The 23,092-nt window shown below is 28.2% G+C and overlaps 1 protein-coding gene across 1 annotated transcript in view; it reads left to right on the top strand.

The window, feature by feature from the left end:
* The first annotated feature begins 4,338 nt into the window (after positions 1–4,338).
* Positions 4,339–23,092, top strand: part of LOC123290835 (nuclear receptor coactivator 2) — a 227,487-nt gene continuing 208,733 nt past the window's right edge. Inside the window, exon 1 of the mRNA XM_044871174.1 lies at positions 4,339–4,606. The gene's annotated coding sequence lies outside the window, so the exon portion shown is untranslated. The remainder of the gene's footprint in view (positions 4,607–23,092) is intronic.

Below are 23,092 nucleotides of genomic sequence, written 5' to 3'. Positions count from 1 at the left end.
AAATACATCTGGAAATATATACAAACATTACCTTTCCTTGATGTCGTCATACAGAATGGAAAATTGTATTACTTAATCTAATATTTAAAAATGGAAAAAACAGTTTTTTTCTTTCAAACACTTTACATAGTTCTTTCTCAACAGTCCAGTCAAAAAATTATTGGCTAATTACCCATGCTATACGTATCTACAAAACTAAGGATTATAAAGCAAGTTTTTTTACTGTACCCCTACACTAGGATGAATACCTACACATATACTTCCCTTCATTAAAATCATCTAAATGTAATATTTAATTTAATATTTGATGAAAACAAAATGGTGAATAATTTTTTTTAAGAATTCGAAATGTATTATTCTTTCAAATATTAGTTTTTTGTCAAAAAGGCAAGTCTCCTTCATTGGGAAAATATTTAAAAGATTGCCATGTTCCAACGCTTCTCCCGTGCTATGTATGTATGTTAAAAATGTCATTTTAATTAAAATTAGCTCATTTTGTGATAATTGTCTTCAAATTTTAACAGCGTGTGAATTAGGCTTTTAATTAATAAAAAATATTCAAAGTTTTGAAGATTTCTTTAGATTTTACTTGTGTGACCCAACTACCTTAAATAAAATAACATCATGTACTCACAACAGGTAAATCAAAATTATAAGTCCAAAGGCACCATTATATTAGTTCCTAAATTTAATCGCCCCTTGAGATTATCACTTATCACTCACTACACAAAAGGAGACCGTCAACGAACTATAAATATTCATTTATCGAAAACCGTTAATATCAAATCAAATCGTATATGAAATGAACTTGACAGTCGAATTTGTTTACATTACAAAAACTGACTTAATTAACATATGGACAAAGAAAACACAATTTAATTAAAATTTTCTTCAATTAAAACAATAGGGAAGGTTTTTTAATGAGTAAATGAACTTAAATGTAATGTCTAAATAGATGCAAAATAAAGGATTCTTCTATAGGGAAAAATTTGCCATTTCATTTCAAAAAAATTTTTCAAAATGTTTAAATTTTTAAAGTTTATTTTTTGAATGTCTCTCTTTGCTAAGTGGTGATAAGACATATTTTGCTCAGTGTAAAAATCGGTATCAATCAATTAATAATAAAGCTATAGATAATTGTCTGTAATTTACTCGATGTTAAATTTTTATAAGCTGATTGGGAGATAAAACCAAAAAAGTACAACAAAAAAAAAACGACACCAAAAACCGACATCAAGGTTACCTAGGAAACTAAAACTTTTTCAATCGATTCAGTTTACCATGGATTTTGAGAAAATGCAAAAATATTTGTATAACTATCAATTTGTATTTTTTGTCAAAATTTTATGTTTTAACATTTAAAAAATTGAGTTGTGAAAGTTTTCAGAAGTTAAAGATAGCATAGATAATTTAAAGTAAGTACAATGAAATTTTTATGTTATATCATAATAAATATCCTGACCAAACCAAAAGTAATGCTTGCACATATTGGGTTGACTACTAAATCAGAAGTATGTCTTTTTAATTCATACAGTAAAAACTTAAAGTAGCTATAAAATTATATTCTTAAAGATTCAAACAAGTATTTGACTTTTAAAATTAATACCTTAAATTTTCATAAAAATAAATTGTAAATAAGAAAATAATAATAATCTCTACATTTATAATGTATCAAGGTACGAAAGGAAAATAGTTCCTACCGGGTGTCGCACGGCACTTCTCGGTCTTTTTTTATTTCATAATAGGTTAACCAGATTATAGGATAAACTAAAGCAGGTTGAAAAAAACTTAACTCTAAAAATAATTATTGAATTTTATAAGTTTTTTTGTGAAAAATTGTAATCAACAAAAGAAATTTCTTATTGTTTGAGTTATTCATGATTTAACGTTAATCATGATTTTACATAACTTTTGTTGGTCAAAATTTTTCATTCAACATTTGCATGCTGAGATATTTAGTGCTATTTTCTATACAAATGCATACTTTACTCAGAGTTAAGTTTATTAGCAAGCTAAAGTCAATTTTTGTGATTCTATGATCCTTCAATTACTACTTTTATACAAACCAGCCAAAAATTTGCCTAACTTTTGAAATAAATGATTCAAGTAAAAGTTGCGTTCTTCTTGAAGAGTGACCTCTCACAGAGACCTTAAATTTGAGCTAGAGTTGCAAGATCGATTAAAAATAATCTCATGTTCGCAACAAATAAAACAAAAGAGAGGAAAATTTTAAAATAGAATCTTATTCTTTATTAAATAACAAACCATATTTTCGTAAACCATATTGTAAACTACATAGAATCTGAAAACTATCAAAATATTTTTTTTTAACGAAAGTTATAGAATTTTAAAATTGAATGCATCGCATACACTTTCATATTAATATAGACAGATTTTTATTTCCATTTCCGCATGAATTTGTTTGGTTTACAAAAACATATTTCTAGCAAAACTTGTTTGTTATTTTATAAAAGCTTTCTAATTTCAAATTTTCTTCTATCTCTTATCAACTAGGAGAATAAGTTGAGTTTAAGTCTTTGGTACAATGCTGAGAGATTCGATTATGAGATGCGAATGTCATTTTGTGTTTTATATTTTAATTTCGTATGGTTTGTATAATTTTGGGGTAGCAGAATAAGAATAAGATTTTTATTAGTTAATTTAAATAAAAAAATCGCTTAAATTATTTCCACGTCATTGTTAATGCTATCCATAAAGTTTCTTATATTAAGTCCTATTCAAAACCATTCACAATTTGAAATCAGAAAGAGTACGCATGAATTGGAAGGAAATTTTAATTTTAATGTATTTCAAATCAAAAACATTTAAATTTTGATTGTGTCGCACACCAGATTTACGATTTTACGAGTGCAGATTTCCTTTTTTTCAATAGAAAATCGGATGAAAATTATACTATGATTCTAATCTATATCATCAATCTATATAATGGTTTTCTAATTGGATTCTGGGTTGAGTGAGTCAGGTAATGGAATGGGTCAGTATGTTTTAGGTTGGTTTTCCTTTCAAGAAGCCAATAAAATGTTAATATCCTACCCTTATTAAATACTCCCTGTATTTTCGAATAATCTATAACATTTTTAATAATCTATTATATTAATTTTTAATAAACTATAACATTTTTAATAATAACCTATTCTGAATTGAAAAATGAGAATCCGCTTCTGATTAAATTGTTCACTAATTTATTTATTTCTGTCTAGTGCCTACATTATTTTATTTAAACATTTTTTTCAATTGTACAATTGATCCTATATTAATAAATAATTTTATTATTCAGATACTATTTTGTGACCATCATCCATTGTTGCCATGGACAACATGTTGCCGTGGGAACCGCGTCTTCTTCCCCGAAAATTTCCTATATATAACCCTAAGATTTCTATCATTTGCTTAAAATGTTATTTTCATTTCATATCAAATGTTACACAGTATCATATCAAAATTTTTATTCAATTAATCTATTATTTTAAATTTAAATAAATACATTAATCATTAATAATCGAAGTCATTAATTATGTGAATTAAAAAAATAATTCTAAAATATATTCAAATTAATTTTGTAAAAACTTGCAATGCAAAAAATATTTTTCAATTATATTAAATTTGATCCAATAAAATAAAATTATCTATACGTAAATTATAAATAATTTAGGTCAAAGGTAAGAATTTTTAAAATTTTTTATTTATTTTAAATTTGAGCATGCTTTTATTAATATAAATTTAAGAAAATATGAGTATGAATATCAATATTATAATCACAGAATTATAATAATAATATTAATTTATTTTTTAATTTAATGTGAATTTTGAGAACTTATTTGTAATTTTCGCGGGTTTTTTTTATGCTTAGTCGGTATTGGTTGGACTGCTTCACTATAAGATGTCGTTATAAGCAATGAAAGTAAAATGAATAGATGTGATAAAAATAAAAATGACGTACATATGATGGTTTAGTTTATTTTATACAATAATTATATTAAATATTTGAGTAACTAGAGAATATCTATAAAAATTTTGAGTGTTTTATTTGATTGAAAACATGTTGTTGACAGGTGTATTTCTCAAATCTTGGCCGCAACCTTGAATCCAACCAATAAGCACTGAATTCGCGGTACGTCAACCAACCAGATGAGAGTATTTGATCGGTTTGCCGTCAGGGTCAACAAATCCTGCTATACAGTGTTTTTTTGAGCGCTGTATGTACTCTGCCGCCATATTGAAAACAAAATTACATTAGACGTGTGTATAGGATTGTTTCATCAAAGTTTTTATTTTTTTGTTAATTTCTGTGCTATTTGATTTGTGTTTAATAAACAAGTGATTTGATTTTTGATTATATAATTTTAATTGTGTTTTGTACAATTGCATGTGCGTGAATTTTAAATGACATTTTGAAATTATTATAAATAGATATTTTGTTATTTTGTGTTGTGGTCAAGTAAGACAGAGTTTACATTAGACCTTGACAAGTTAATCAAGTATTTTACTGACAAAAAAAAGTGTTTTATTTTGTATTTTAGACATCAAACAGGAGACAATTTCTATTTGTTTGGGATACGCCACAGCATGCCGAGACAAGTGAAAGGTACCTTATTTTTCCATTTTTCATTTTTTTTTGTTACATATATGTTGTGCAGTCCGCCCAAGAGAAAGAACAAGGTTAGGTTTGCAATACTCATACACACAATCGTCGCATAACTTCTCAAAATGTTCTATTTCGTAATTAAAATAAATTAATTAAAAAAATTTCAATTATTATTTCAATATTGAAAGAATGACTTGTAATATTATTTTTGACTTTTTTAATCTAATGATAAAATATCAACTTTAGCAACAAATTGCAATAGCTGTCAGTCGTGGTAAAATTATTGGCTAAATTCTGTATACCTTGCATAACTACGTAAATATTGACTATGTTTACTTGGTGAAAATTCATTTTTTCATGAAATGTTCCCATTACTTACATAATTTTAGATGATCAAGTTTGACATTTGATTAAATAATGACTTTCAGCCTTCAAAAATTAAAACTAGTTAATTAATGCAACTAAAAAGGTGATTAATATTCAAAACTAATTTATTGGAATTTTAAAATTCTAATTATAATGATTTTTGAAGGAAATATATACCGAAATGTAGGTTGCTTAGCGACCATGAGTATTCATGAAACATTTCAATTACATTTTGTTCAACTGTTTCATTGTCAAGTCAATTTGCTAACCTATTTATATTACTTATGTTGGATTTTCCATTAAAAAAATGTCATTTTGATTTTAGAACAAAAACAATTTTTTACTTAAAATGTAACTACTATATTCAAGTTCGATTTAAAGTAGAAACTCTTCGTTTACTTGTGGAACACGATATCACTTAAATGGTCGCGCCACAGCTTTGGTTGCAAATTTTCATTTATTGCAAGATGTGCTGCATTATTTACATTGGCTGCTCTATTTCGCGAACAGCCCGAATATTATCATTGAGTACCTCTATTTTGGATCAACAATCGGATAGTTTTGACTTATAACTCCGATCGCATAGTTTTTACATCACAACTGTCAAAAATAACATGCACTATACCTTTGACATTTAAAAAGAAATGCCATGTTTCAAACCTGTTTAAAGTTCAATCAAAAGATTTAAAGCAATACGAACAATTTAGAACTGCAATTTCTGGTTTTATCGCATCTTGAAATTTTGGGAGCTTTGAATTCCAAAATCGGCTTGGGATAATTTTTAGAGGGAAGTGATACGTACACTATCAGGCCTTTACCTTGAGTTGTGTTTAATGCCCAGACTGCCAAATCCAGATTCATTTGACCCAACTAACTCAATCCGACACACGCTGCAGACCTGATTGTGAACCTTGAATAGGTATAATTTCTTTCATATAAGGATCTTGAGTTTTCTATGAGACTTTTAAATTCGATTGTTCATTTTCTTTGCCGCGGTTACATAATAATGAGGATGGAAATGAGACGTTGAGACTTATCAATTATATAATGAAAAGTTTCATGTGACCAGTGCATTCTTGCTGGTTCTATCAAATTATATTATTTTAAGATTGTGCTTTTGTCAAAAAGGAGCCATTTCACTTGAATTTGTTTGTGATTTATAATCAGCAAGATGATTTTATTGTCAAATTACATTTTCTTGAGTGTACACTTTGCCAAGAAAGTGCTATTTATGTCAAACTACAAATAATACTATTTTCGGGGGCTCCCCCTTGAAATGAAATTGTCAACTAAATACTAATTTTATTTCTTATTTGAACCGTCAGATAGAGTATTTTTTACCTGAAAAGCCCAGTAGATTTAATTAAATGATTATATAATAATATAATTATTACTAAGGCTAGAGTTCAAACCAAAGTGGCATCGACCAAGAGAGATGTATGATGTATATGTATGCGCTCCTATACCTACACTCTCTCTTGTTCGGTGCCACTTTGGTTTGAACGAACTCTATGTTTACTGTCCTATAAAATCAGATTGCATAATTCAACAGATTGTATATTACAATTCAGGTGTAAATAGGTAATATTGATTTTAATGTCCAGCGACTAAGAGTTTCATAAAATAAATATGTCTGCATTCCTTTTGAATCCTTTTTTCAGATAATGTAATAAACTATTTTCGATATGACACATGCTTCCTTAATTGGTTTCCCTTTTTCTTATATATTTTTTATAATTATTAATGTTATCAAGTGGTCAGAGTGTCCAACAAATTCATTTCTACGTTTTTTCAGATTGATATGTTAAAAATGACGTTATCATGCACATCTGAAAATGCAGTACATTCGAAAAAAATGTAGAAAGAAAGTTTAAACACGTCAAAACGGTGCCACTCATTAAGTTTGAAGTATGTATCGATCATTTAACAAAAATAGGGTACTTCCGCGGACTTAATAATTGAATTTGAATTTCATTATAGTAGACAGTCTAAATGTGTAACTCTTTCTGGCTTGGCGATGAGGAAAAGTTTTTTGGATAAAGGTTGCACTTTTTAAATTATTAGAATAATAAAGAAAAACATTAGGGTTTGTATAAATTAGAAAGATTTCCATGCTTTTCACCAGTGTCGGTCAAACTACTGAAAATGAAAGTAACTTTATATATAGTTTTTAAATATAAATCCGAAGACCTCCAGCGTAAAGTATCCCTTATCTAAAATTCCACACATAGCAAAAATGATTGCAAAAATTTTCTATTAGTGTCAGGCTCATGTACGTCTCAAAAATTGTATCCATCTTTACTAACGAAGCTTAAAAATTTTCACCCACTATGGAACTTTTTCTTGAATCCCACACACAATTAAAGTCAGTGTTATAGTCCTAACTAGTCCAATGAGATTGGCTGAGTCTTCAAATAATCAAAAATTATAGCCGATTTTTCTTTAATTACCCCCCAAGTTCAATCCTTTTTCTGAGTTGCTTTCTAGAATCCCATACTTGACCAAATGTAAGTGTAAGAGTTTATTGTGGTTCAGTGGAGGTTACTATATATGAAAATAAATAGAAATCTAGTTAAAAAATTTTCCAATTGTTCTCAAAATTTCCAAGTTTGACTAAGCTAGGAATTTTTTCTTGAATCAAATCCCTGCCAAAAATTACTGTAAATTATTCAATACTGATACATAGATAGTATTTTAGTTTCAAAATATCCAGAAATTTTCGACTGAAATTTTTTTTTTAATTTAGTTCATTTAAGCTGCTGACTGCTGCATATGCAGCTGTTAGCTTTACTAGATTCATTCAGAATAACTAGGTAGAAACCGATACTAAATAAAACGAATCAATCAAAAAAATTCGGGAGGCATCAAAAAAATTTCATAAGGAAAACTGGTCTTCGATACACTTTCTATAACGTCAGCAATATAATGGATAAAAAATAAATGTGCGTAGGTTATTTTTCAAGTAGGTATATTTATGTATTAATTGCCTTCATTTGCATAATGTTTTTATTGATCGAATGTGTTTTTCTAGACAAATAGTGTTGTTTCTTTATGTAAATAAAATATTCGATTAACCCGTTTACTTTTTTTTACCTATTTCAAATTTATCTGCATTGTACATTCGAATTCGAAATGCACAATTTGCTTCTAAGTTTTCCAATTCAATAACGTTAAACACGTTCGAGTTAATAACAAATTTGAGTACACACAATAGATAATAGATAAACTTCTGATAAACTTAAAAATATAAAATAAAATTTTTCTGGAGAGTAGAAACCTGCATGTGAATATTTCTATTTGCCATATACAGGATGTGTCATTTTAATTTATATACCTAACTATCTCGCTTTGTAGTTAACCAATCAAAATACAAATTAAATAAAAGTTGGAGAATTTGATGGGAGGAGATCATATTCTGACATCGGATCGGACCTAGTTCTTGGAGATTCTTTAATAGCCAATTAAGATCCTAAACGGTAAGAGATAGTATAGAACTTTATATTAGAAAGTTGATCCTCATTAAAAAAAAAACAAATTTTTTGAAAAATGTTATATTTCGGAGGAAATGCGACTTAAAAATATGTCATTACTGCATTTAATCGAAAGAAAATACGCTTAAAGTCTATCGATTATAGGTCAAGGTCATGGACACAAGCGAATGTCCACTATTCCCCTTGGCATCTTTTGGATAAAGCATTTTTACGTAGCTAGAGTGTTTTCTTTCGATTAAATGAAATAATGATATATTTTTAAGCCGCATTTCTTCCGAAGGCTGACTACTTTCTACTTTAAAATGTTATTCTATCTCTTACCGTTCTAAAGTAGGATTAAAAGAAACCCGAAGAACTAGATCCAATCTGATGTCAGAACATGATATCATTCCTCATCAAACTTTTAAGTTATTTTTTGATTTGTTAGCTACAAAACGAGGTATTTAGGAGTATAGATTAAAATGGCCCATTCTGTGTATGTGGAACGGAAAAGAAAAAAAACATGGAATTTTATACAAGTTCCATATTCGACCTTAATATAGAGTCCAGAATGACGTCACTAACATTCAGAAAAAAGTTTTTTTTTCTTATTAAATTTCTTCTTGCTCCAAGAATTTTTTTCCCTTATTAAATTATTATTTCAAGAAAAATATTCTTGGTTCAAGAATACATTTATTGCGTCAAGAAATCCTTTTTTGTCATAAATATTAAACAAAAAGGTCGTGATAAACAATTTTTCATTACTGTTAATATTGTTATTCATAATTGCAGTAAAAACTTGCTGCATAAAATGATAAATAGCTATTATATTGGTACCTACTATGAAAAGCGTCTTTCATAACTTCGTGGATAATTAAACAAAATTTCTAATTGGGTGTTGCTGGCCGCAGTTTGGGCAGAGGATTAATGAAACTTACCACTTCAGTGATTAATGATACTTACCACGATTGAAAGAGCTCTAGTGTTCGATTCCTGAGGCTGTGTATTCAATCCTTTCTTAATTAAGAAATTTATTATTAAATAAATTCCCTATGAAAGTTTTTTTTTTTTTTTTTTTTTTTTTTAAATAGAAAAGCTTTGTAATAAATATTACTAGGATTTCAAAAACACACAAGAAATATTCATAATAGAGTTTTTACAATGTGAAACTTTATTTTTAAGTTAGTGGGAAGAACAAATTCTAAATTTGGGAAACACCTGCGGCTTTTATTAAATAACATACACACATATCACCATTATTACTGCGACATGAACGTAAATTTATATTATATAATAACATCTGCGCAAATCTTTGTTTTGAACACAAAAAAAATAATAATCTAAGCAGGTAGAATTATAAAATCTTGTTTTTTTTTTTAGTTCGATTAATTTCTAAAACCAGGATATTATATTATATCCGGTGATTGAATATTTATTTGTATGTTAAAAATGTTCTGACTGTGCCTTGAACTGTATTCTCGTATTATGCACATGAAAAAACCGTATTCTTCTCGAATGTACCTATAAAATGTGTTACCCTACTCACATTTTTTAAACTATTCTCACCAAATTATCATTCTTAAATGTTTTCTAACCGAAGTTAAAATTACAGGAATGTTAAATTTTTTTTCGAATTTCGATCTTATTGTCGAGATGATAATATTTGCAAAACAGAATTCTTCTCAAAAGCATGTTAGGAATGACTTTTTATAAATTGAAAGTTTGAAACTTTTTTTTAAGCATATATTTTATCGTTGTAGAAAAATTTGAAGTAATGGTTATAAAGTTGCAATCGTTAATTATTCTAATCGGCAGAAAAAGGTCGAAGAAAAACCAATTGAAGATAGAAACTTGGAATTTTTTTTCAGATTTTATTTTTCTAAAGAAAACCTAGTTTAAAAGATTCTCTATAAAATATCTACCAAATTTTTTCTTTTCTCTTATGGAATTCATATTTTAAGTATTTAAATTGGCAACGAATTTTTCTGTTCATAAAAAGGAATATTACTAATTGTAGAACTAAAATCAACTCCAGTTTTTTTTATACATATCTCCGCGCGTCCAGTGAAGCGGGTGAGATCTTCTATGTATAAATAAAAAAAATTGATTGACTGACTGACATATTAACGAACAGCCCAAACCGTTGATGATAGGACCGTAAAAATTTGCATGTGGGTGTTTCTTTGACACTGAAGGTGAGCACTAACGAAGGATTTAAACAAATTTTATTCTTAAGTTGGGGAAAAAGAGGATGAAAGTTTATGGGTACATTATTACAGGTCAATTGAAAACGTATAGAAAGAATAAATTTTTTTTACGTATAGAAAGTTTCGTTATCAGCGACTGTTTTCAAAAATTAGGGTTCCGCACCAAAAAAAATAAAATCGACGAAATTGTGAACAAAAGAGAGATAAATGACGGCAAATGAAGTGAAACTCATAACACAATAATCCTTGTGTTAAAACAATGGAAGTTGGAAAATCTTGAGAATTGCCCAACATAATAATACTTTAAAAAAATGTTAAATAAAGAGAATATGGTGTCCGAAGTAGGGTTTTTCTATCCCACCATATGGGCGTAAATCGAAAAAGCAAAAGTAAGCATGAGTATTACTTTGTTGAGTACACTCAGACAAACATTTTCCATCTGTTCCCAAAAAAATCTACTGACGAGGAGTCGATTCCTTGATCCTGGTTTTTTCGGTTTCTCAGTATAAAAATATCCTTCCAGATGTTCGAGTAATCCTACCATTATCGTTGGTTCTGTGGACATTATGTTCTAGAGGCGGTCTGTTTTGGGGTATCTTCTACTTTCTGGCAGAAATAAAGTCTCCACTGAGATGCTTTAAGTATTGTTTTAATGAACAACAGCAACAAAAAATTGAGTGCGATTTTGAAAGGAGGCAGGAGAAGGGGGTGTTCATACGATATAGAAAATTGTTTATTCTGAAAATAGCTGTTTTAAATGTAATCCCCTATGGTATCTAAAGAGATTAAAATTAAAGCCTCTTTATAAATTAATTGGAACCTCAGTATAAGTATTGATTTTTCTTTATCAATACTTACCTCGATTAAAAAGCTCATACAAGAAAGCATAAAAGCGCATTCTTAACAGAAATAATACCGACTTGAATGATGCATCATATGAAAATTATGGGATTTTTTTTGTCTTCCTTCCAACTCTCGACATAAAGAGGTAGGTGATTAAATTTTTCAAATTCTGGTTAAAAACTAGAAAATACAAACAACTTTCGAAAGATTTATAGTGAAAAGTTTATGCCATATTCCTATTTTAGAAAGTTAAGCTTTGGAAGCTGTAACTACGTCATAAATTGTTTTTTTATTTTTAACACATAGTTTTTATTCGATTGCCCCAAATCATACTTTTGTTTATTAACCTTAAAAAGTTTAAAATTAAAATTTTAATTAATTTTGAAATACATTGTACGTAGATTGGAGTGGAGTATATTATTACAAAGTTTGTTACGTATATTTGCTGCAATAATATAATATTGTTGGACAACAATATATTACCCAAAGGATAGTAAGTTTTAATATAGAATTACTTTATTTATTATTAAGCTGTTTTTGTGTTCCCAGAGTAATCATTTCTAGGTTAATCAAGTCCGTCATTCGATATAATATTGTTATATGTGTTTGTCAATGTTATGAATACACCACAATCAAGTTGACCTAATTCAGGGAAAACTAATTGAATTTGTCGTGAGCATATATTTTTCATTCATTTTTATTACTAGATAAAATTTTATTAAAAGAAAATTCTAATTATTATTGTCATTATTCATGATCAAACCGAGATTGATAGACAGATTGGACAAATTCTTAGATTCCGAATGTTTTGATTTTTATTAAGTGCAATTAATGTGGCTGCATTAAGAGTGAACTTTACTTTCTTACTTTTACTACTTTTTAAGAAAGCAAGTAAAGGTTCAAAATTTATAGCGAAAATTACGAGAAATATGCATTACACCTCGCGGAGAGCGTTGAACTATGACTAATTTTGAAGACATAACACAGCGGAAAGGAAAAAACATTCCTCGAAATGCGAGCGATTTTGTTTAATCTAAGCCATCCTCGAAATGCGAGGGTGGCTTAGATTCACAATTCGGTCCACTACAAATTTAAGGGTTCCGCATCAAAAATTAAAACCAATAAAATAAATGATAGAAACGCATATAAAAAATATATATTACATTACATCTTACTATTCAACTGTATTTATTTGTGCTCCCACCATATGTATCTAGAATTGTGAACAGCTATTTGAATAGTATTGAGGTATTATTATTATTCGGTTATTGTGAATAGGTATTTATTAGAGGTATATGCATTCGCACCGAGCTCCACTGCTAATCCAATCAGGTCGAAGGTCAGTTATTACAAAGTTTTAAATTTTCATTTCCGTCGACAGTCCCCATCATTATATGAACCTTATATGAAAATTGATTCTTAAGGAGTAAACTTCAAAAAATATGAGTTTTGAAGATTAGTTAATCTTCAAGGATAAGTTTTAAATATAAGGTGAATATGGTTTAATTAATCAAATTATTTGAAGGTTGAATGAAAATGGGCTTTATTTAATAATTATTAGCAGGTAATTTTTCACAATATTAAGGTACAGTGTTTCTGTTTTATTAATGTCAAATTTAAGAGTTTAAAAAAAACAAAAATATATTATCTGGACGCCACACAATCTGTTAATACTACAACGAATATCGTTATATTGTTTTGTTTATTTCGAATAATTTGTTGTTATAAAACCCTAAAAAATCAAAAATCAATTTAATTATATTTAAATTAGTGATGTTCCAACTAATTGATAAAGCCAACTACCTGCCTATCAGTTTCGTAATCGGTTACCGCGACTATTCGGTAAAGCGCCGACTATCCAGCTTCTTACAGTATTAGGTCATTTTCCAATTCAAGGGAAGAAACACCCCCCCCAGGGGATTTTGCAAATTTTTTACATATACATAACTAAATAATGGTCTCTGCCGTCCACCGATTTTAAAATTCTTTCGACGTTTTACGATCTGTTAAAAATTAAAGCTTCGTTAAGTATCGTTTTTAATTTTAAGAATTTCTTGATTTATGCTAGGAAAGCTTAAATTTTTAAAATAGACAAAGTAAGTAAGAAATAAAGTTTACTATCATTCATCACCAGGTCATTTTAGGTTAATTTAATATTTGCATAGAAATTTACGTTCAAAGTATTAGAACAACTCTGAACAAAAATTTATTTCAATAAAATGTATATAGAAGGAATTACAATAAAAATCTTGATTGTTAATTAACATTTTTATTTTAGAATCAGGCTTACAAATTTTGAAATGTTAAGCAACCTTTTCTTTGTGGTAATCTATTCAGTGCCCAAAATTATTTACTTAGAAAAAATATCTATGATCATTATATGACTTATATCGAGACTTTATTTTTGACATTATTAAATTCTTTCACTTTTATAAACAGTAATAGTATTTTCTTTATTCTTTTTACACAAAAATTCCGCTCTGGTCGATGTAAAAGTAAAAATCAAGAAACGATGCAAAGTAAATAAAACATGTTCCGACGCGCTCGTAGGCGGCGGTTGCTTGCGGGATAATAAATTGTAAATGATGCGTCATAGAAATTGTCGAATACCCCCGAAATTTTGAGACTAGCCGTCCTTTTTACAACCGGAACCGACTAATCGCATAGTCGGCACATCTATAATTTAAATATATAATATAAGTTGTTATAGTTTGTTGTTAATATTGTTTGTTTGTTATCATATTGGAGAATTGATAAAAAATTTTTATAATAAAATAAAAACTAGAGGCTATATTGGTTACCACCTATAGAAACATTCAAATATAATTAAAATATTTTTACTAGTAGTCAACTTAATTATTAATTTATTACTTTCAAGTTTGCATAGCAAAGGCAACTAACTGACCCCAACTAACTAGAAAATACTCCTAAATACTTGCATTTTGTCAACTTAAATAAGGGCTCGTATAAACTTTGTAAAACGTGTTATTATGCTAAACACAAGTATGTTAGACCACACTACCTGTACCCGACATTATTGATGCGACTCGAGTGATCCAATATCAAACTAGTATTCGAATGAAAACGAATTTGACTTGGGGTGCGCCCGATTAAATTCGGTGACAATAAATAATTTTAAATGAACATTTTTTGTATTTGGTAACAATTATATTTGCTGCGTGAAAACTTAACTCTGCTAACTTTATAGACCTTAATTGTTTACTAGCAGTCGTCATATAATACATAGTCAGTCGCCATTCTACTAGTAGTCAATCATAGACACATCATTGTGGTTTTTACTTCTAAAATATACGAGGCTATTGCAAGGTAAAAATTCAAAATACATGTAAAACGTTTTATCAACTATTAAACCATTCAAGTTTTTTTTGTATTTATGCAAGTTTTTGATATGGATATTATTATTATGAAACGACTTTTCAAGAGTATGATTATGAATTTGGTTTGAATGTAGTTTGGCTCCTATGTTACTTTTTATAGTCATTTTAAATGAATTTTAACTGGTATATTTGAATATTTAATAAAATAGTCCGAGAACCTCTAATTGGCTTTTAAATTTTGTTTTTTTTTCCTTTGTTCAATAAACTTGTTCTAAAAATTTACTTTCTTCACATTGCATAAAAGTCACTACGAAATCTAAGAACCGCGAAAGTTATTTCCAACTTGGTGTTCGAGTCATTTTTTCAAGATTAAACTAACGGTATATAATTAGCTTATGAGTGAGCGATAAGAGTAACTATATGTGTAACTTGACTATATTTCGTTAGATTTTTGTTGGATATACAGATTGTCTTAAAGTCTACTAACAGTCGAAAGAAAAGACTATTAATCTCTTAAAGAATTCTAATAATGAAAGTTGCCCGGCGTTTTTCGATCTGACACCGCTAAAGAATAAAGCTTCGTTAATTATCGTTTTTAATTTTAAGAATTTCTCGACTAATATTAGGAAAACTTAAATTTTTCTAATGAACAATATTTTAGGAAATATCTTCAGTTACTACAATTTTTCATCAGAATTACAGAGAAATTTTTGTTCAGAGTTTATGTTCTAATACTTTGAACGTAAATTTCTATGCAAATATTAAATTAACCTAAAATGACCTGGTGATGAATGATAGTAAACTTTATTTCTTACTTACTTTGTCTATTTTAAAAATTTAAGCTTTCCTAGCATAAATCAAGAAATTCTTAAAATTAAAAACGATACTTAACGAAGCTTTAATTTTTAACAGATCGAAAAACGTCGAAAGAATTTTACTTATTAGAATCCTGTAAGGGATTCAAAGTTTCGGATGTGTCCGGTAATTTCAACACATCCTGTAGAGATGCAGTATTTTGCCTTTGGGGTATCGAATAAAAACAAAAATTTTACAATGATTTGCACGTTATACAAAAGAGGTAGTTGGGAAAATAAAATTAGTCTTTATATACATCATTTACACTAAATTTGACAACATTTGACATTTTTTTTCATCTTCAGAAATCATAATGAAGTGAAACTAATATCACGATCGCTTTGTCCCACTCACATATCTGCCCGTATCTACTTCACAACTGGATAGAAAACGCTCAGTCTATATGTCTATGATGGAAACATAAACATTATAGCTTTCGGAATATATTTAGTTAATATTTTAAGTCCATTAGCAAAAATGTAAATATTTATTTATTATACCATGTATATATGAAATATACATAGTATATTAAGTTTAGTCCCAAGTTTGTAATGCTAAAAAATATTGACGCTACAAAAAAAATTTTAGTTTAGGTGTTCATAGAATCACCTTATTAGTCCATTTTCGGTTGTCTGCCCGTCTGTCTGTCTGTCTGTTTGTCTGCCAACACGATAACTCAAAAACGAAAAATGATATCAACCTTAAATTTTTACAGCGTGCTCAGGACATAAAAAGTGACGTCGAGTTCGTAAGTGGGCAACATAGGTCAAATGGGTCTTGGGCCCATAGGACCCAAGATTTTGTAAACCGTTAGAGATAAAACAAAAGTTTAAATGTGAAAAATGTTCCTTATAAAAAAATAAACAATTTTTGTTTGAAATATTCTTTTGTAAACATCAGTAGTCGCCCGCGAGAGTGCAAATTAAGCGCAAATTTTATAGTATGTATTATATGGGAATATCAGTTATGTATGTGTGATATGTATTTATATGTAATGTGACAGTGTAATCAACACAGTCTATACATGGTTTTTTAACAATTAACACAGTCATTTGTTTGTTTTCACTTGTTTTATACGATTTTTATATATAAAAATATTTGGCCCTGTATATAATATTTGACGCTCAATTTTGTTTGTTCTAAAACCAACAAATCTTTAAATAACCTTCAAATAGTAATGTACCTGATTTGAATTACTAAAAATGTTGTTGAATAGTAAACTGTATTATTCAATGAATTCCTCTTAATGAGTGTTGAATATTAATTAATATCAAATAGATAGTGATCAATATTTATTTAGTAATAGGTACCACATCACATATATGAGTAAGCATTTTGGATATTTAGTAACTTAAAAAAAAGAGCGAAGTTTTCTTCAAATATGGTTAAGATCTTATCATTTTATTATTTCTTAAATGGATAGAAAAAATAATTCTACATAATATATCAGCAATACAAAAATTGAAATTTATTGTGATTTATATTTCGCCTCTTCGATGCCTTTTTGTCATATTATGTCAAAACATTCTTGATCCTCCAGTATACGAAGAGAAAAAAAGACGAAATCTCTAAATTTTCATTTATAGAACCGATTTTCTTGAAAATTTGGAATTAAGCTAATTTTACCCTCTAGATAAAAATTGATATAGGTGGTGCTTTTGTCCAGGGGGTGGTAATCATCCCTTTTTAGGGTGTTGCTACTTTTGCGGCAACGAACATGAATTTGCTATTAGAAATATGTAGTTCTATTTAAAAAAAAAAAACAGTGAGCTGTTGTCTGTTTGACCATAGAGATGTCCGCGTATAAAAAAACTAAAAATGAACTTTTTAAAAGATCATTCTGTATAAATAAATTTGTTAATTAGATTGAATATAAACAAAAGTAGTTTTTGAGAGCCGTAGTTCCGAAATTTTAGACAAGGAGGCTTAAAAGCATAGGGAACGCAATAAGTTAATTATTGACTCTCAGCCTGATAAAGCGCTATATTAATATTTTGAATTATTATATAAACATGTGCATGTCTGTGTATTTCATAGAGGTAATATAAGACAGACGAAGGAAACTACACGCGTACTTTTTTTTAGACCCTTCTCTATAACGATCAACCGTTTGGATGGCCACATTACGGTTCTATGTTATTACTTCTATGGTTTGACTCCACAGTTGTGTTATATATATACGAACGTGACTATCTAAGAGTGACTATCGTTTTTTACCTTCATGACGTAAAAAATAAATGATTGCGTAATCAACATAGTCTATACATGGTATTTCAACAATTAACTCAATCAATTGTTTGTTTTCACTTGTTGATTTTTTATTTGTGTTTTCTTTTAATTATAATATTTTCTGCTATATCTTTTTTTTTTAATTTCTAATAGACTGAATATTTCAGACTACAGAAATTTTTTTCTGCGTTAAAATATAGGTGTTATTTTTTTATTTAAATAGGTTCAGTATCACGTACTGAATGTAAATGCACAAAATCCTTACAAAAATAGGCGGGGGAAGTGCCTCCATTTTAAGGAAAACTGTTTCAGGCTATATCTCCATATTTATTGTAGATAATTACATTACCTACCTTTTTGTAAACTAATTTTTTTTGTTGCATTAACCGTTTATGACTTATACGACTATGACAATTTACTTATTGACTATTTGACCGTTATGTCTTCTAATATTTGTTTAAACAAGAAAAGGATAATAACTTTTAAATCTACAAATTTTTGTATGGATTCTGTGCATTTATATTCAGTACGTGATTCTGAACCTATTTAAATAAAATAATAACTCCTGTAATTTAGTGCATTATGGACAAGAGTAACTAGCTTCTTTATAACCTGTATTAGATGTAATTAAGATAATTATTATTAATGAAAATAAAAAACTTTTTGAGTGCGGTTCATATTATATTGTCCGATGAAAACAGTAAATAAAGTGAATATGATCTATTAATATAAGAAATAAACAATAAAAATGTCAAACTAACGAATAATAAATAGAAAATAAAAAACAATTAGCATAATAAACAGCTATAAACAACACATATCATATGAATAAATAAAACATATTTTCTAAATAAAGTTTAATTATAAAAATAAAAAAGTTTTTCAAAATAAATAAATATAAATAAAATTAATTCGAGTTTAGTTTAGTTAGTTTGTGGTAATCAGTCAGTTTAGTTGCTATTGCCTTCTTGTTGTTTATCGATATAATAATAAATATTGTACACTGATTTAATTTATTTGAATGTATACGTAATCAAACGTAGTATACGTATATAATATGTATGCAAATTGTTTTCATCAAATATAGGTCATTGCAGCATTGACAATATTTTTTGTTTTTTGTTTTTGTTTTTGTAGATATAAAAATAATCATGAATATTATAAAACTATTGTTCACTTTATTTTCATATTTATTTTTATAAATAAAATTAAGTTATTTTTATCGTAACTTAATTATGGATCTGCTTGAAAATAAATAATATTGGTACAGTAAATCTGGCATTTTGACTGGAAAAAATTACAATAGTGGATCTGAGGTTATAGATCGTTAGGGGGGCATGTAAATAGTTAATTAAGAGAATTTTTCGTTCCGCTGTTTTTGAGAAAATCCAAAAAAATGGGAAAAAAAAATTTGGAATGCGTTTTTCTCGGAATCTATTGATTTAAGGGAAAAGTTTTTCAAATAAAAAATGTAGAAGACACTGTCAGCTACATTTTATGTCATTAGAGCAACGTCATACGAGTTAAATTACAAAAAGTAGGTGGCGTTAAAGTATCAAAAGAAGGGTTTTCCACGGTTTTCATTAAGAAAAAATGATTTTTTTGTAAAAGTGTTAATGAAAAAGTTGTTTGACTCTAGCTGTGTTTCATAAGCTGCAATAGTCAAATAACTGAAATTTTAACAACAAATATTAAAAAATTATAAATTAATAATGGAATACTTAAAGAGTTTAGTTTTGAGTTTAAAATAATAGATGGCATTATCAAAATAAAATTTAGTAAGTTTTTCTTATAGATGATTTATTTGAATGTAAAATTCTTAGAATCACAAAATATAAAATCGACCAAATGCGAGTTTTGGTAAATTTGTCGTTGAATACAACAAATTAAAAATATGAGGGGTGTTTTACATCCAAAATTTTTAGTGGGGGGGGGCTAATTTGATATATATACACCTTAATATCTCGTTTTTTAGGTAATCAATAAAAAAATAACTTCAACAATAATTGCAGAGTTTTATGAGGTACATCATGTTTTGAGGTACATCATCGGTCTAGTTATTCGACTTTCTTTAATAACTTTTTAAATTAGAAAGAAAACACGCTACGGACAAATGCTTTAGCCAAAAGTTGTCAAGGACAATAGTGGATATTCGCATGTGTTCATGATTTTGACCTACAATTATCGGTAAACTTTAAGCGTATTTTATTTCGATTAAATGCAGTAATGACATATCTTTAAGTTGCATTTTCTCCGAAAGCTAATGTCAGAACATGATGCCCCCCATTAAACTCCAAAAATTATTAATTAACTACAAAACGAAATATTTAGATGTATAGATTAAAATAGCCCACCAGTACACCTGATGACATTTTTGTGATCCTGTTCAAAACAGATTTCAATATTAACGTAAATATAAAGATAATTCATTAGGTACATAATGTACAATAATAAATAGTCAAAAAGATGGCTTAACTCTTTTCATCAATTTATACCTCACATAATACACGAAATCACATAAATAGGTAGATCCTTACTACTAGTTCACTCACGTATGGTAGATTGGATAAGTAAAAGTATTAAATATATTGTTTTGAATGTTGTTCAACAAAAGACACAACAATAAACGTCTGTATAATGTATACGTATATTATTTATCTATCGTCTCAACAACATATTTAATATTATGTTGATACCCTCTTAAACAAAATAATATGATTATTGTATTTTATTATTATCTATGTCGAATTTATAATAAAATCAGATTTGTGTTCGAGATCATCATTTTTTGTCATTTTATATATTCTTTGAAGCTCATCGAAAAATGTAATTACTTAAATAGAATTTAATTTTGAAAATTTTCTACAGAGTAATAAGGTAATCATTACTTTTTTTCTTTCTGTAGAGTTATATCATTGTCAAACTGAGTATTTTATTTTTTGTAGAGATTTCAGTAAAAGGTAAAATAATTTTTTTCTGTTTAGGGAAGCGTCTGAGAAACTTCTTAAAAAGCTCTCAGTCAAATTCAATGTAAATAGGTTTTTTTTTTTTTTTTTTTGAAAATCACCAAATTTTTTTCTGACGGACTCAGATCGCGCAAATTATATTTGAAATTAAAATATCTAAAAATGTGAAAATTTATTTTTTAAAATAGTAACTCATATAAGAATAATTCGGTTTCGATCGACACCTCAACGAAGTCGATAACATTTTTGTTCGCATGATATCGATCAGGAAAAAAGGAACTTACGTACACACACACACACACACACACACACACACACACACACACACACACACACACACACACACACACACACACACACACACACACACACACACATACACCGAATCTATAAATTACTGTTAAAGCTAACCATGAAACGTCAATTTATGTTAAAAATTACGGTTTCGAATGCAATATATTCCCGACTGTTATTCGTTGTTAATTTTATCTTTTGGATTTCCAAGTAATTGTTTCAATTTAGTTCTACTGATGGGAGCTATTTTCAGATTATGTTCTCCAAGTTCTTTTGTTATTTTGTTGATGCATGTTTGCACCATTTCTTCTTATCGCTGCTGTTTTGATCTTGTTTCAATGTTGTTGAATTGTTTCTTTGTATTCTGAATTTCGTTTTTCGGATCATAATCTTGATTTTTTTTTTAATAAAAAAATAATCAAGAATATAATCCGAATAGATGAACATACATACATAATGGTCAAATACATAACCCTCGCTATTGCATAGTCGGGATAAGAAAAGTAAATATTCACTTTTATTTTTAAATAAATTTCTCTAGTTATTACATTCAAATAAAATTCGAAGTAAATAGAATATTCTATGAAACCATATAAATTTTCTGAGTATATTATATATCAAAGTAAAAACATTTTTTTTTAAATATTTATTTAACGCCTTGTTGTCTATCGAAAATATTTGTAAAACTAAACGCCTACACGAATAATACAATACACAAGTGTGTAAATAAAATTTAAATGAAAATATGTATTATTTGACACGATGTTCATGACGATGATTGTTCAAACAATTTTGTTGAAGAGAGTTTTCTCATTAAAATTTACATAAATACAAAAACTTTTTTATCTATGAAATTCAACAAGGTGGTCCATTATAAAATAACCCGCACATATCTTATGGGAATTGTATTGCAGGCAAACTCTCTGTTGTTGTGAGGCTTTGTAGATCTTGGTATCTTGATCAAAATTCTAAATGGACATGAACGTTAAAACATCTCAATAATCAATGTGTAAAAATAAAAGTGTTATGCGAAATATTTTTTTGTTTTCAAGCGTAAGTGTTGGTTTAACTGTGCACAAGTGTAAAACTCGCACATTAAAAAAAAAAAGTATTACACTTTTACACCGTGATTATTCATATTCCAACGACCGTAATTCAGAAAAATGTTCATTTTGATCGCCGTGTTGTGGCTATTGAGGCTTTTGATACAGTCGCCAAGATCCACCAAATCTCGCAATATGAGTAAATTTGATAGGGATTTCATTTCCATAAGATTTGTGCTGGATCACATCTAACATTCTTATTGTGTAAGAGCCCACGGCGATCCGACCTTACCAGTTTCTCTGTGTACGTCCCCAATACAGGTAAAAACGATCCTTGAATATAAAGTTTGGATGATGGTGGTTTTGGCACGTAACACGTAGCAAAGGTGTATAAAATTGGAACTTACGTTCATAATAATATAACAGTTGAATCCCCTGTCAGACACCGTTAAACTGTTATAAATTTTTACTTCACTTTCCTCGTTTTATAAAAGCTGAATTATATATATATGTCACTTGGGGAACTATAAAAAAGTGTTTCCTCAAGTTTCAGCCACTCTTAAACTATTATAGATTTGGACTTTCGTCATAGTATTATAAAAGCTGAATTTTTATTTATGTTACTTGGAAAACTATCAAAAGATGTTGCCGTTTCGAGGGTTCTCATTGCCTGTCGGACATCCTCGTATTTCAGTTTTAGACATAAATATGTATAAAACATTAATATGTATATACATAAATATGTAATGTCAAATTTACAGAATACTCCGAAAAATTTCATTACCCATCACAACACCCCGAAAATATGAAAAACACTAAAACTACACTTTTCAACTCTATTCATGTTTGAAAGTTCGAGTTAAGAAGTTAGACGA

The sequence above is a fragment of the Chrysoperla carnea genome, chromosome 1 (assembly GCF_905475395.1).
Source record: "Chrysoperla carnea chromosome 1, inChrCarn1.1, whole genome shotgun sequence".
NCBI lineage: Eukaryota > Metazoa > Arthropoda > Insecta > Neuroptera > Chrysopidae > Chrysoperla > Chrysoperla carnea.
Note: the sequence above shows the minus strand (reverse complement) of the source record. Positions and strands in the feature narration are given on the sequence as shown.